Source organism: Rousettus aegyptiacus, unplaced genomic scaffold (assembly GCF_014176215.1).
Source record: "Rousettus aegyptiacus isolate mRouAeg1 unplaced genomic scaffold, mRouAeg1.p scaffold_m13_p_1, whole genome shotgun sequence".
In the NCBI taxonomy this organism is placed as follows: Eukaryota; Metazoa; Chordata; class Mammalia; order Chiroptera; family Pteropodidae; genus Rousettus; species Rousettus aegyptiacus.
In genome coordinates, this window is record NW_023416284.1 from 109,169,175 (window position 1) to 109,182,317 (window position 13,143).

Consider the following 13,143-nt stretch of genomic DNA (forward strand, 5'->3'; position numbering starts at 1 on the left):
AATATCTGGTCAACATGTTTGTTAACACTTCCCACGGACTTTTGACAAATCCCTTTAATCCACCTGAAAATCCCTCATTCTTCCTCTTTCAGAAAGTCCTGTCCCCTTTACATCTTCATCAACAAAACTGTCAAAACCTGTGAAGGGCAGAGATTTTATTCTATATGCTAGCTAAGTAATTTTACCAGAATTTGATGGATGCTGGCAAAAGATATGCGATTCTTGAATCAGAGACAAAAGGCTTTAACCTACCTTGATAACAGCAGCCAGAGCATCAACAGTTTCTTACACTGGTTCCCTGAGTATTCCAGGAGCTGTGCTTGGGGAACCTGAATATTTCCTAATGGCCGGTTAGCATAACTGCCCTTTCCTGCAGAAAGGGGTGCTATCTCTATCCCCCAAGGCTGTGTGCTAGACAAACACCTTGAAAAGATATTTCCAAAGAAAAGTAATCAGTGTTGCTAGAAAGACATGCAGAAATGTGAACGATCCATGAGAAATCGTTTCTTAACACTATTATTACTTTAATTAATACTCACTTGCTGTCCTCAACCAAAACTCTTATTCATTATTCAAGAGTCAATTTGCCATTTACTCTTTCAAGAAAGACTTTTCTGACCTCCTCAGATAGAATTAAGTATTTTAATTTATATATCCCACAACACTTTGTAGAAACCTATTTAAAAATATATCTAAAATTACTTCTTTGCCTGTTTCCTATTTTTGGTTGTGAACCTTCAGAGTTATCAGAATGGACTCATACCAACACTTGATCACTATTTGTTAAATGAATAAATAGAAGAATGAATGAATGAATTCAAATCTAAAATTTCAAAAAGTAATGCTGACCCTTCATTTATCCAACACACATTAGACAGCACCACTATAGCTATTATAATAATTACATTTATTATTAAATATATGGAAATATACTAAACAAACAAAAATCTTTGCCCATTTACATTTTAGGATCAGAGATGCAGGGATCTGCATGCTACCTTCTGGGAGGAGGGCCGATAGGGTCATGGCACTTTCCTTATACCCTTAATATATGAGAGTTTATGAATGACTTATAAGTTCCAAGGAATTGTGTTTAAAAAAATCATCTGAAGAAGTTAGCAACATCGCCCTTAAACAGGTCTATAATCTAAATTTATTTTTATGGTTTTAAAAGCCCTATGTTACTGGGTTCAGTGTATCCAGTTTAATGTGGGGCAGTGTACGATACTAGTGAAAAACAAAAGATGTATTATCCAGAATGAGAGTTTCAAAAAGCCAGGTTATATGGCTGAGTGTATGCCCACATTTGGACTCAGATTTTGAATGGTTCACTTTCATAGAGCAACTACAAAAGCAATACTATCTTGCATTTATATGTTGCTTTATTATTCTAAAGCACTTTTGAATTTGCATTTCATCTGTGAAGCTAACCTGTGAGGTAGACAGAACTGAGAGAGATATTAAATGACTTTCTAAGCTTACCGGACTAAATTCCCTGGCTCCTATTCTAGTTTTCTTTAGGATAAGATTAAATACATGACCAACTATTGAGCTTTGGTTGAACCATTCTTTTATGCAGAACACAAATGGACTGCTTTACTCACATTTTTCAATCTTACCTAAAATTAATTAGAAGGCATATTTAATGAGGATTTCTCTGAAACCTTGTGTTTATATATAACATATATATGTTATATATAACACACATAAAATTTTGCAGCAGTCATAATGGCTGGCTTCTATACATACAATTCACCTTTCCTGATGGGGACAGATAGAATTCCTTATTATTCAATCTACAAGTACTGCTTTTTTTCCCTAGGAAAATAACACCATCCACAGTAGAAATTTCTAGACAGATCATTACATATTCCACTCCATTTCTTGAGGAGTAATTTTATGTGTAAACAGTCTTTATGGATATTGAAATATCCAGTTTCATAGCCAGTATTCCCATGGAGAACTGCTATCAATGACCAAAACAAATGCTCCCACTACACAGATGAAAATTCTGAATCAGGAAATTGTATAATTTTCTCTTAAAATTAAATTGGACTTTTTAGGGGGCACTGGATGTTCGCTTTCCCCTAAGAATCTAATTTTACATCACATCTGAAATATGCACATGGTGCATTTGGTGGTAATGTTAAACTCTTCACATTCTGATATTTGTTATTCTTAGATATTGATTTCTCTTTTAACCAAACACGGGCAGAAATACACAACATATTATCACTGGTGGAGAAGATATCCACAGGAGCCTTGGTCCTCTGGAGCACTCTAAAGACATTTCTCTCCCTGGGTGCTTTTCTGGGATGAAGGGCTAAATCAACAAAGCTGATATTGAAACCTTTCAGAATATCCTTGTCCCAGGTTGATTCGAAGGCAAGCTCTGGCAGTTTAAGAATTTAAAAGTAAAAAGAAATTTTTAACGTACTATTAAGTCATTTAAACTCCATGAACCGCACATCTTAATTTACTAAATCAAAAGGTAAAGGAAGGTAACTATTTACTTTTTAGCAATTTTTTGGCAGCCAAAAGGAAAAGTGTTAATATATGCAGTACTTTATTCCCAACTGCATTCCAGCAAAGTTTTAACAGAGATTAAAAACAAGCTCTAAAAATGTGAACACACCTCTGTACATTAGTATCCTAATATTCGTTCTTGGCACTTGATGAAACCTTAGTGCTAGATATCAGTGCAGATATACAGCATGATTAAATACTAATTCCTTCTGTAAATATATAAATTTTATGACTACTTAGATAAAAGAGAAGTTACAAAAAAAAGCATGAGAGTATTTTATAAGGATATCTGCCATACTAGATGAAACATAACGTAATGATAAACAATATAATATCATCTAAAATTATTTATTAAAATAAAAAATGAGGCTCTTAACATCTGCACTACATAAATCTACTTCCCAGTTAAATAAATTCCATTTATAAAAGTGTATTGAGCAATAAATCCACACATATGTATTTAATAGTCATCCATTAATTAAAGTTTAACACAAAAGCATAATTGTATTATAAAGAAAATACTGTATGACTTAAAATAGAAATATTAAAAGGTTATGTGAACAATTTATGAAACATGGATGGTAATAAAATAGAAACAAAAGTGAGATAAAGCACAAGTAGGGAGAAAAAAATTAAAGAAATCAAGGAAAACAGAAATTTTTAATGTAAGAATTCAATAAACCATCCAATAAAAACAAAGCATTAAATAAAGTTAAAATAATTTAAAGAAAAGAAAAATTTCTATGCATTGACAGAGCAAGAGATCCTGCACAGGTAGTTATGCTTCTTTAAATGGCTCTTATTCATATTATTTAATTTCAAGAAATAAAATTTTTTCTTTCATTCATTCATGGCAATTTAAGAATAAAAGGAAACAAACTTCATGAAAATTAGCCAAAATTATCTACAGATTTTTCATTACTATTATCATTATTACTATAGTAAAATTAATATAGAAATAAGTGTTTTTTAAAACATCAAAAGTTTGATGTGAAATATTTTAAGTATGAAAAGTTTCCTTTTTCTCAGTGTCTTCACTAAGACTTTTTGAAGCCACTAAGATTGTTTTGCCTTCTACAAACACAAAAGCAGTCAAATTGATGGAAAATATACATATATATATTTGGAAAAATTAAATCTCCCAGGATAAAATGTGATATGCTATATACCAAGTTTCATCAGGAAAATAGTTTAAAATGATAAATTTCTGTCAACAGTAGTTTAACATAGAAAATGCAGCTATATTAAGCTAATTATACAAGCAGCATGACTTCATAGCCACAAAGTTTAAGAAAACAATTAGAATATGTAATTTTGCCAGAGTTTTAGAGTGCATACTCACAAGGTGCTATAGTGGTGCTTTTGCAGGGGAAGCTTGGGTTGGTATTTGGCTAAGAAATCACAATTCATTGTGCTAAATATTTATTTAAATTTTGGTTATTACAAGCAAAAAGTAATTATGTTGGTCTATATGACTTTTTAGTTATGCCATGTTGGTTGCATAACAATGGCAAATTGGGAAATCATAACAGGTTGTGAGTTTTCAGCTTTATAATACTTTTCATTAAAAATAATATTACGGCCATGCCACCCTGAACAAGTCCAATCCTGTCTGATCTCAGAAGCTAAGCAGGGTCGGGCCTGGTTAATACTTGGATGGGAGATTACCTAGGAAGACCAGGTGCTGTAGGCATAAAAAAATAAAAAAGCTGACAAGGTCCTTGCAATCTGTGAGGTCAACCAAGGGTTACCTCACCTAAAAAAAAAAAAAAAAATTATTCAGCCATCCACAGAATCCATTTAAACTCTGAGTATGATTTTTCAGACATCAATGAAGTCCCTTCATTAAAACACTCCCTTATGTATTATGTATTTTCTGATTGGCCATAATCAATCAAAATGCCTGAGCATTTATTTGCTTCATTCTAGACATATACCAAAAATTCTCAGAAAATAATAAAACAGACTATTTAATTAATTATTTATGGTATCTTATACCTTATGATGTGTAAACAGTTTTTGATTTTGTTAGGAATGAAATGTTGTATGCTAAAGGTAACAATAAGAAGTTGATAGAAATACTACCATATGCTAGTGAAGTTAGGTGAAGTCTATGCCTTTGGAAAAGTTCATTTTTATTACTAATGAATGAGAGTGGATGTTTTGGTACACTGCTAAGATATCTGTTTCAGGACCGAGACATTCCCAGAAGCTGGAGTTTTGGCAGCTAATGGCATTTCACTGAGCGCCTTTTCAGGAATTGCTCTTAGCTAAAGAAAACCACCTTACCCAATGTCATGCCCCTTTCCTATACTTATCCAACAAACAGTTGATGTAGGAACATAAAAGCCCAGCCCCTTTGCCTCAAGGCAGTACAATAACAGAAGGCGATACCAGCTCCAAGAGCCCTGTGGGACTGACTGAAGGTTTAGGTATAATTATATCATAGTTCCACTTCTCCCTCTGCTAGTCCTATTTCTCTCACTTCCCCACAGGTATTGAATCAATGGCAACAACTTTCTGCATGCTAATCTTTATCTGAGGATCTGTTTCCTGGGAACCAGACCTAAGAAAATTGGTGCCAGCACGAACTGAGAAAGCAATCTCTAAAATAGGATTTCGGAGCAAGATCACTTCCTAGCTATTTCTCAGTTAGTTAAAAAAAAAGGTGGGATATTAATACTCCCTGGTAACCTGCAACAATGCAATTGTTAAAAGATTCACTAGTTCTTAGTCAGGGTATCCCCTGCCGGGGATATCTGGCAATGTCTGGGGATGTTTTTAATTGTCACAATGGGTACTACTGGCACCTCATAGGTAAAGATCAGGAATACTTCTAAACATATTACAATGCACAAGACAAGCTTCCTTAAATAATTACAACCCAAAATGCCAACAGCACTGAGGTTTGGACACCTTGATCTACATACCTGAAATAAACCCAGGATGTAGTTGATCAGTTAGTTGAGGTTAGCTGCCTCAATAAAACTTCCCTTGGCTGGTTTACAAAACAAAAACCAACTGCCTGAAGAAAAAGCCAAATTCCCCTGGGAAGAACCTGTATGACTATGGCAACTATATATAGTAATTCATCTAATGTCCCCAAAGAGACCGGCAGCCATTAATTTGAGTAAATGTATACCAGGCAAAGGGAAACATCACACATTTCAGTCTCTTGCACACAAGGTCCAAGTTGACATTGATATCTGGAGACCCAAAGTGCCATTATGTCCCCCTTGTTAGAATGGGGAATATGAGGGCTACATAAATGGAGTCCCGTGCCTCTATTACCTCAAGGTCATTTTCTAGTCTCTGAATGGATAATTGGAATAGACATGTTCGGTAGTTGGAACAGCTTCTATAGCACACTAGTTCCTTGTCTTATAAAAGCTATCATAGTAGGAAAAAGCTAGTGGAAGCTTCTGGAACTGTTCATTCCTCATGTTTATCTAGAGGGAGAGAGGGAAAATAAGAGGAAAAGGGGGAAAAGGGGAAAGGAAAAGAAGCATCCTGGGAGAACTGGGAGAAATGGCAGAGATCATTGCCATCTTTGAGTGTCTGAGTAAATGACATAGGAGTGACGGCCCCATCATAAACCTATTTTTTTTTTCGGCTTCATTGAGGTTTACTTGTAAGATATTTAAACTGCACAGACCCCTTTCCCAACCCCTATCTATTTCTCCCACCCTCTAGCTCCTGGCAACCTACTTTAATCAAATCAGGAAGACATTAAGATTTTGAAGGTTGACAATGCACTACCACAAACTTTTCCCAATTGTAGATTCTTTGCTAATTGTGCTAACTTTGCAAAGACAAATTAATACTGACTTGTATATGTGGTATGTATATATGTATGTATGTGTATATGTGTGTGGGTATGTGTGAGTGTGTGTGTGTGTGTGTGTGTATACATGGTCTTGCCTAATCTTCCCAGTACAATTATTTACTCAGTATCTACCATCCAGCTATACACTATCAGGTAGATACTACTATCCAGATAGATACTACTATCTAGCTCCAAGTATTTACTATAATCAAGGATTGAACCTAGAACCCAAGACAAAAATCTATTTATCATCCCTGGTATAGTGAAGTGTTCTTACCATTATGTAGCTTGTTTACTCTATAAAATGAAGGATCATAATAGCTATAAAGAGTTGTAGCAAAGTATAGTGTTGTATATAATAGCCATTAGACAAATATGAGGTACATGCAATCTTTTTTTTTTTTTTCCTTTTATTCAGTCACTTAATTCTGACCAGACATCTCACATATGCAAGATCGTATGCAAGAATACAGTCAAAGAAGGTACATTTTGGTAGGGTTAAATTTTAAAAAAATTACTCTAGTCAAAACATTTCTAAAATAAAGCATTAGTTACTCTAGCAGCTTCGCTTCTAACACTACTACTTCGGCAAATAGCAATCTCTAAAAGAGACTCTTAAAAGAGACTCAGAAGTCTAAAATTATGGTGAAGTAAGCCATTGAGTATGGTAGTAAAAAAACTCTGGAGACAATATGGCTCTACCATGTACTGATGCAAAAACTTAAAAATATCATTTAATTACTTTTCCTCACTCTTTTCACTTCAAAGTGGGAATATCACTCTCCTCTTGACCAAATGTCATTTGGCCCAGAATTTGTTGTAAAGATTAAATGGGAACGTGAATATACAGCATTTAGCACAGTGCTTGATGAAGAGTTAATACTTAATCAATTATTTGCCTTTCTTAAGGCTAACTTGAACATGAAAGATTTTTATAATACTTTGAAAAAAGGGATAGTTTAAAATTATTCCATTCATTATTTAAAAATATACCTACTTGTTTAAAATTTGCAATGAAAGGAATCATTGTTGATAGCAGAGAAGATTACTTTACACAGTTCTTGCCACAATCAAAATAATACATGGAAATTATTCAAGGTTTTTCAGTAAGGAGCTCAAAACACTTTGGAGACATTATCCCATTCTTTGCCTGCCAACAATTTTATCCACCTCCAGTGCTGACACCATCAACTCCACCCATCCTGTTCCACTTGGCAATGTCAACCTCAGTTTGAACCTTTGAGAGGCAACAGAGGGGCACTCACTTCATCATGAGGGTAAATAAGAGCTCATATTCAAAACCTGGCTGAATAATGCTATAAATGAATGTAGGAGTCATAGTTATTTACTTGTTGAAGATGTTTTTATGGAAAAAAATGAATTTGAAAAGCAAATTAAATGCATTAATAATTCTGATTGGCATCACATGCTCAGAGGTAAGAGGGTCAAAAAAGCTCTATATCCTCTTCACAAACTATATTTTAATTTCTTCTTTTACTCCAGGGAATTTCTTATCAACTTCAAAGAGTAGTTTTGGGGTATAGAAAATCTTAACTAAAAACAACAACAACAACAAGTATGTCTTCTTATGGAACACAGAGCTGGCAGATTAAAGGTCAGACATTCACACCACAGAGTAAAGTTGACCAGCGCCCTTGAGCAAAATTTACAATAGACTTCACAATGACTTAAGGTAACTTAGTTACTCATTTTGTCGTCATTCTTGGAGTACACTGATTATTCTAATTGTTGCTATAGATAATGGAATGGGAAAGTTTCTTGACCTTAAAATCTATCAGAATTTTCAGAAATCATATCATTTGGGACATTCAAATTATAAGGGCAATGAAATATAGTGGGAAAAAAACTGTAGTAGTGGAGGGTGGTTTAGACAATTTTGAAAAATTTAGTCAACACACATGGCCACTTGAGGTATGAAGCCCAGCACAGGAGTCCTGATTATCCAAGTCTGAGAGTAGTTCTGTCTAAAACTGAGACTTAGTTCATTTCTCTACAACCTATCCTCCTGTAGGCTTCCTCATTTCAGTTATTGGCATGTTTCTTCCTTTACACTGATGCTATAGACTGAAAGTTTGTGTCCCCTCAAAATCTGTATGTTGAAACCTAATCCTCAATGTAATTATATATGACAGGCCCTTGGGGAGGTGATTAAAGTCCTTGTAAAAGAGACACTGGAGTGCTCCCCCTTCATTTCTGCCACATGAAGATAGAGAAAAGACAGTTGTCTATGAATTAGAAAGCAAAGTCTCAGCAATGAACCAGTCAGGACTCTGATCTTGGACTGCCAAGCTTCTAGAATTTTGAGACATACACTTCTGTTGTTTATAAGCTGCCCCATCTATGGTGTTCTGTTATAGCAGCTCCAACAGACAATAACAACAACAACAAAAAACCTGCTAAAGCCACACATGGATGCATCCTTGACTCTCCTTCTTACAACCAATACCAAGTCAATCAGCAAACCATCTTCTGTCTTCAAAATAATCATCTCACCTTGATTACTGCAAAAGCATTATGAGTGGCCTCTCTGCTTCCATTTTTGATACCCACTGTCCAAAGCAATGGCCTTACTAATACTTTTAAATACAAATCCAATCACATCATTCCTCTGGTTTGGGAACCTCCATGACTTCCCATTTTCCTTAGAGAAAAATCCAAAGTCTTGACTATGGCTCTTCAGGCCCTTCATGATAGTGCTCTTTATCACTTTTCTGAGCTCTCCCACTCCTCCTTCACTCCTGCTCCAGCCACACTCCAGCCACTCCTTGCTATTCCTTGACTACCTTGGCATTTTGTACTTCTCCCTACTGGACTGCTGTCCCCTCAAAAACCTGTGTGACTCACTTCCTCTCCAAGAAGCCTATATAACAACAACAACAACAAAATTCAGAACAATAAAATTCCTCTCCACTCTCTGTCATCCTTAATCTTTACTTAATTCTAGCATTCATCACCACCTGGCATGTCATCTATGTATCTATTTATCTATTATCAATCTCTTCCCATTTGACAAAGAGCTCCTTGAGGGTATGGAGTCTCTTGGGTTTACTTGTGTACCCTTGCCCTTAGAACAGAACCCAGCACATAGAACATGCTCAGCAAATACTTATGGAATGAACAAATGAATATGATGCATCCAGTCAGAGTCAACAGAAGTTAGTCTGTGAACTCTTCAAGGGAAGCCCTTCACAAACACTTGGAATGGGAGCTGCATGTGGTGAGGAAGCTTTGACAAAAGAAAAGTGGGCCAAATACCTGGATCACTGCTTTTCTAAAGAACAGAATGTACTGTAGTCTAAAGGATTACACATGTTTCTGTTGTAAAGATTTTCCTGGGCAGGCTGAGGTAGAGTAGATATTTTCCACTGCTATCACTGGCTATATCAAGAAAATAAATAAAAAGTCTCGAACCTGAGGGCACAGATACCTACCTGCTAGTATGCCAGAACGTTGGGGGATTCCCTAAATTGAAAGAAGGGCTATGATAACTGTTATCAGCATAAACTTAGCAAAAGCACCATGGAATTATGTGATAATTAATAAGGTGAGCTTTATTTTACTCATCCAGTTGCTGAGTCCTATCGTGCAGCAGTAAACAAAAGGACCTATTGTCAAGGAGCCTACAGATAACAGCTAAAAAGCAAAAACAAAACAAAACCAACAGTATATAGTGATAAGTATTATGGAAAAAAGATATTAATGAAGAAGAAAATTTTGAGGGACAGGAGATATGCTCAATGCGGCATAAGAAGGTGTGCTTTGTAAAAAGAACAGAGGATATGGCTGATGGGGATGAGTACAGATCTATACAGGTATCCTAGGAAAGCGCTTTCTAACAGCCAGTGTAATGTTTACTGATTGACTGGGGGAAATGTGCCCTGTATGTTAACTGTTCTAGGAAGGGCCTGAAGGCCAGTGCTAAATGGACAAAAGCAAGCAATGAGTAAAATAAAAAGATAAAAAATCAGAGGTATAGAAAGGGCACAAATAAACACTTGTTCCCAGGCAGATAGAAAGCCAATGGAGGGCTTTGGAGCAGAGGTGATTGATCTGAGGCGTATTTTACTGGGCTCACTCTGGCTGCTATATTGAGAACAGACTAAAGGGGGCCAGAGTGAAAACAAGGGGACTAGAAGTTAGGAGGTGATAGCAATAATCCAGATAAGAAATGATGGCAACTTGGATTAGGAAGGGAGAGAAGGCAAGAAGAGACCCCAAGGGTATACTTAACTTTTCACCCTGACAAAGTCAGTCTCCTGACTTCTGGGCTGGACAAGATTGATGAGAACTTTATATCCAGATTCTCCTGGAAGTCTGACAATTTAAAATGCAAAGAGAGTCAGAATACTTATGAGAGGGGAAATAGTTCCAAATCTAAGAAAAGGAAAGTAAATTGTTAAATGTATGCAAAATCTGCTTCTCCATTAAAATCTTTCCTACCTTCCCCCAGAATACTACTAAATACTATTTCCCTATAAGAAGCTTTCTCACACTCTATAAAGTTAAATTCAATCACTCTAATGGTACCAATATTTTGTTCTCTCCGTTTTGTTCTCAAGCCCGCCAAAACTAAGACCTCACCTGCAGATACAAATTTATACTAAATAGGCTTATACAAAGATTTATTTTCTCTAGTTACTGAGCTTTAAAGTATATGGCCATGTTGAACCTATTTCCTACTTTAGGTTATGAGCTCCTGAGCCAGAGCACTTACTCCTTCTGTCTTGCTGCCTGTGACAGCCAACCTCGGGCCAGTCCACAGCTTTAAAAAAAAAAAAAAATTAATTAAAAACAAAAAATGAAAAAAAAAAAACCTACCATTTCAGGTTGCCTGGCAGCACCTCCATGCTTCTAGACAGTACTTTCCATCAGCTACCCCAGCTCTGCATTTGTTATTTCTAGGATGCTTATCTCTTACTGACTCCTCACCTGGCTTTGCTTTCTAATACACGGACCTCTTCCAGCCCCAACTCTAACAAAAACTTATGTGTTTTCTTTTGTTTTGCTTTTTTCCTTAGAGTTCTGATCCACCTGCTGATAAGGTTGCTACTGACTTTACTATACTTTCCTTTCCAGGTGGCCAAGTTCATTTCAGAGATGCTCTATCTCGAACCCCAGAGGTGTCTCTAATGCTGGGCAGGCTGGTGAGAAGTGGTTTGGGGTTGCTGAATTTCTGATCCCTCTTAAATCGCATTGTATGTATTCACTCACTCCAGGCTGGTAAGAAGTGGTTTGGGGTTGCTGAATTTCTGATCCCTCTTAAATCACATTGTGTGTATTCACTCATTCCATGTAAGCCAAAATCTAACCCCATTTAAATGTTCTCTGTGTACCGGGGAGTACAGGGCTACTCAATAAATTGTGTCGCCTATATAGAATACAGCTGGTACCCATACTATACTTAAAAGTGCTTCATATACTTGAGGACTACCCCTAATTCATTTCACAACCTTTGATTCTCAAGCTGAACTTCATCAAAGTATTCTGTTGGTGTCATAGTCTAAAATACTACTACTGCCTAACCTAGGATTCCACTGGAACCCATCTAGAGAACACAGTCCTGCTTCAGGCTCAATTTAAAGAGACAGAACTTAGAAAAGACCTACAGAGTGATTAAAGTAACAGTTTATAGCAAGCGTGAGAAAAGGTGACAAGTACTAGAAATATTTAGCCTTGCATATAGAGAACTAATGGAAAATTTATAACAATATATAAAGAATTATGCTACAAAGATTTGTGTTTCTGTTGATTTTTATTTAACACAGGAATTAACTGAAATGGTAGGTTGAGTATGAGAATGAAATTTTTTTAAAGTGAGGGCTGTTAAATGCTTTGAAGGGTTGTTGTTAGATGAATGCAATATCACCATCTTAAAAGAAAGGTGGCCATATATCCTTTTTTCTTTGAGGTGGTCCTGGGTTATACCTGTCATCCTAGAATAGTTAATACAACCCTCCTTTCTTCTTAAAAATGTCCATGTTTGGACCAGAAATTATATGATAATCTTACTTAAATCTCTTATATAAATGCACTTTTAAGAAATAGACTTAATTACAGTATACATCTCTTTTACCCCTACCAAATTGCGGAGTTTTCACAGTGACAAAACAAGGTTCCCGTTTCTGCCCCTGCACATAACTTTCACAGTCCTTGTGTGTGACAATGATAATCGAGCGATCACAAATGCAAAGCCACTCCTCTCAGAACCTTTTCATCTCAATATATGGACCAACCTAGAGACTGAGCCTTTTCTGGTCTGTTTCTACGGAACATTTCTCTGGGAATGAGAGTAAGCTCTGGACAACGTGAAAAGGAGACTTGTTTTTAAACCCTGCTTTCCCCAAGCTGCTTCTTGAATCTTTTAAAAAACTATCCCTCAATGGGTCCACCATCTTCTAAAGAATCCAAACTACTGCTCCTTCTCAAATCTCATCGACACTTCCCTGACTTTGTCCATAATCTGTCAGGACTGTGACCTTGACTATCTAAGTGCTATCTTCACCCAGAGGTAGCACAGACAGATTTGGGGCAGGTAGGCATTCTCATCTTTCACCTATCAGTGGAACCAACCCAATGGCACATTTTAGCAATCTGGAATTCCTTATTTTTTGATTTCTTAGAGCCACTTGATGACATGATCGTCCTAAGGGAATGCCAGTCTAAAGGGCCAGTCATGCACCAAGGCTGGTCAAGAGGAGAGGTCAAAGAGATTTAAATAGAATAAATGAGACTTTGTTTCAAAGCATTATTGTAGAACAAATACTACACAC

At 36.2% G+C, this 13,143-nt stretch overlaps 1 protein-coding gene and 1 pseudogene across 1 annotated transcript in view; one reads left to right on the forward strand and one right to left on the reverse strand.

The window, feature by feature from the left end:
* HMGCLL1 (3-hydroxymethyl-3-methylglutaryl-CoA lyase like 1) overlaps nucleotides 1-13,143 on the reverse strand; it is a 154,629-nt gene that overhangs the window by 121,747 nt on the left and 19,739 nt on the right. The gene's annotated exons all lie outside the window — the stretch shown is intronic.
* Nucleotides 4,101-4,219, forward strand: LOC118605446 (annotated as a pseudogene).